The sequence below is a fragment of the Octopus bimaculoides genome, chromosome 2 (genome assembly GCF_001194135.2).
Source record: "Octopus bimaculoides isolate UCB-OBI-ISO-001 chromosome 2, ASM119413v2, whole genome shotgun sequence".
Classification (NCBI taxonomy): domain Eukaryota; kingdom Metazoa; phylum Mollusca; class Cephalopoda; order Octopoda; family Octopodidae; genus Octopus; species Octopus bimaculoides.
This window is the reverse complement of record NC_068982.1, coordinates 103,640,533-103,643,911: the sequence shown is the minus strand read 5'-3', so window position 1 is coordinate 103,643,911 and position 3,379 is coordinate 103,640,533.

The window sequence follows — 3,379 nt, the reverse complement described above, 5'->3', positions numbered from 1 at the left end:
TGTGTGTGTGTGTGTGTGTGTGTGTGTGTGTGTGTGTGTGTGTGTGTGTGTGTGTGTGTAACGCTTATTCTATTGGTTCCTTTTGCCGAACCGGTAAGGTACGGGATAAATAAAGTAACATCGGTTGACAAGCGGTGGTAGTGGGATATATATACGCATACATGCACGTATACACATGCAAACACACACACATACACATAGTCACATGCATACATACATACATACATACATACATACATACCTGGTGAACAAGAGAGACAATGACGCTCTCGTAATCCCAAGGTGCAACGGTATGTGTAGGCTGTCATGTTTCTGTGGATGACGTTACGCATGTGATTAACACCTGTCCTAAAATGACGTCACGGTACTACCTTCCTATGCGGCACGATGTTGTTGCCAAAACAATTTACAATGCTATCCGCAAAAAAGACTGTCCAAGAAAATTTCTGTCAAACTTAAACGTAACATGTCGGATGTTGTTGTTTGGGACAGAAGGGAAAAGGTATATACCATCATAGAGGTCAGCTGCCCTGCAGACATAGATATCTCTTTGAAAATCAAAGAAAAAGAGGATATTTATGGACAACTGCTTCGAAACCTCCAGCTTCTATACCTAGACTATGAATTCATATTCATACCAATAATAATTGGAGCACTAGGTTTTGTTAGTAAGTACTTAAAGGAGAATCTGGATACACAGGGATTTTCAGAAAGAGAAATTGACCGGCTAATTCGTACATTACAATCTGTGAGTGGAACAGTACAAATATGCAAGACTTTTCTCAAGTTCCAAATGTGATGGAGCCTTGTATCTTTGTTGGAAACCGTCTCCCTCCTCAGTGGAAGATTTATAATAATTATAAAATAGAAGGGACATACATACATACATACATACATACATACATACATACATACATACATACATACATACATATACACGTGTATATATTTGTATGTAGGTAAGATATACTTTTATGTATCATTGCATTAGTTTATAGAAATTTCTCAGTGTGTAGCGATAAAATACCCTTAAGAATTCGCCGATTTTGATCTTTAATACAAAATTACGAATAACCTTATAGAAAGTTTTTTTTTTCTTTTTTTTTTGCACTCCGTCGCTTACGACGTCGAGGGTTCTAGTTGATCCGATCAACGGAACAGCCTGCTCGTGAAATTAACGTGCAAGTGGCTGAGCACTCCACAGACACGTGTACCCTTAACGTAGTTCTCGGGGATATTCAGCGTGACACAGTGTGATAAGGCTGGCCCTTTGAAATACAGGTACAACAGAAACAGGAAGAAAGAGTGAAAGAAAGTTGTGGTGAAAGAGTACAGCAGGCTTCGCCATCATCCCCTGCCGGAGCCTCGTGGAGCTTTAGGTGTTTTCACTCAATAAACACTCACAACGCCCGGTCTGGGAATCGAAACTGCGATCCTATGACCGCGAGTCCGCTGCCCTAACCACTGAGCCATTGCGCCTCCACTATAGAATGTTATACTACTCCGAAAAACAAAATTTACATCTTCTGGATTTGTAAAGGGACGCATCAAGTCGATCAGTTTTATAATTGTTGGTATTATCATCCTTTAAGCTCCAGATATATTTCGGCAAATAAGTGGCGAAGTGTCATTCTGAATGTCTGAATGTAAACATATGTTGCGAGAAACTTTCTTTAAAGAAATTATCAGAAAGCTTTGTACAGTTTTTTGTTTCTCTGTTATTTACAAGAGGTCTTAGCTCTCTAAACTGACACTTAAGAAAGAAGCACACTGTTGCATAAAAGAAAATAGTTTCGTACACGCAATCTTATACCGTTTCTCTTTTGCTTTATTTATATCTTAGAAACTTATTCTATATTGAGTTTTTTTTTTATTACTATTACTTTAGGGTTGATGTTGGGGAAATGAGAATATGTACCCCTCTATGTGATCTACCACAACTCATGTGGCACGTGTTTTCTCACATCAACGGAATTCATAACAAATTATCAAAACCACATATTTATGTGCATTTTGAGTGCGGATTTACATACATAAAATGCACATAAATACACACGCACGCACACGCACACACACAGACACACACACACACACACACACAGAGATACATACACACACACACACACACACACACACACACACAAACATATATATATACGTATATATATTGAGAGAGAGAGGGGGAGAAACATACAAACACAGGATAAAATCTTCAATATACATAGCAGAAAGAAGAAGAAGAAGAAGAAGAAGAAGAAGAAGAAGAAGAAGAAGAAGAAGAAGAAGAAGAAGAAGAAGAAGAAGAAGAAGAAGAAGAAGAAGAAGAAGAATCAATAAAAATGAAACTGGGGATTGAACTACAAACATATGTCAAAATATATCCGTGAATATATGTGCAATTAGTTAAGTGAAAGTGTTTCTCACAATATCTGCACTTCACAAATACCTCCAACATAGTGTTTAATTAAAGTTCAAAGTTATGTCGGTTTTTAAAGATTTTTCTTTTCTCTGCGCAAAGGTCACATTATTTGTTCCTGTTCTTATAGAGGTTATAGCCTCCAATAATATTCCATAAAAATGTTGTAGTTAGAAACCTTTACTTTTAATTGTCGCATTTCTTTTTTCAATACATCTGAAAGTGAATTATGGTCTTAAATTGTTTAATTTTCCTTCGGTCAAGGCTATGAATTCCATGCCTTCCAAATTGGAGTTTCGTTTTATATAGGTAACCTAATAGTAATATCTTCTGCGTTACAAGATTTATGTAATATATGAACATGTAGCTTGAGAGTTTTGTAGTTCTAATTTAAGACTGCATATTAAAAAGCTAAAATGATTAAAATTTTTCTGTACTTATGGTAAGGAGCGAAAACAGTATCTCTTTAAGTTAGAAAGGTTTTTATGATATTCAGTTTATATTGATTGAACGGTGGAGCTGGAATCACGTGATATTAAGGGAAACTTTTCTTAGTTTGTAGGGGAATTAGGTGAGTAAGTTTACCCTTGAATCGATCAAGTAGTAAAGAGCGTGTCCTCATAAGAGACTTGAATAATGGAAGAGTTGTCTATTGGATGATAGATTGAAAATATCTCTACTTATGGCATTGAAAGGGTTTCTAAAAACTATAGAGTGGGTAACGTCGTACTATTACGTCAGTTTAATTTTGATAGGGAATTGATTCTAATTATTTCATTATTTTAATATCTAAAGCCACAAATTCGCTTCCCGTGATGAGAAAAGTTTAACTTCATAATCTTTACCTTCATCAGAATTATTCAATTAAAATAGGTTGTGAATACGTATGCACGCGCGTGAGTGTGTGAGTGTGTGTGTGTGTGTGTGTGTGTGTGTGTGTGTGTGTGTGTGTGTGTGTGTGTG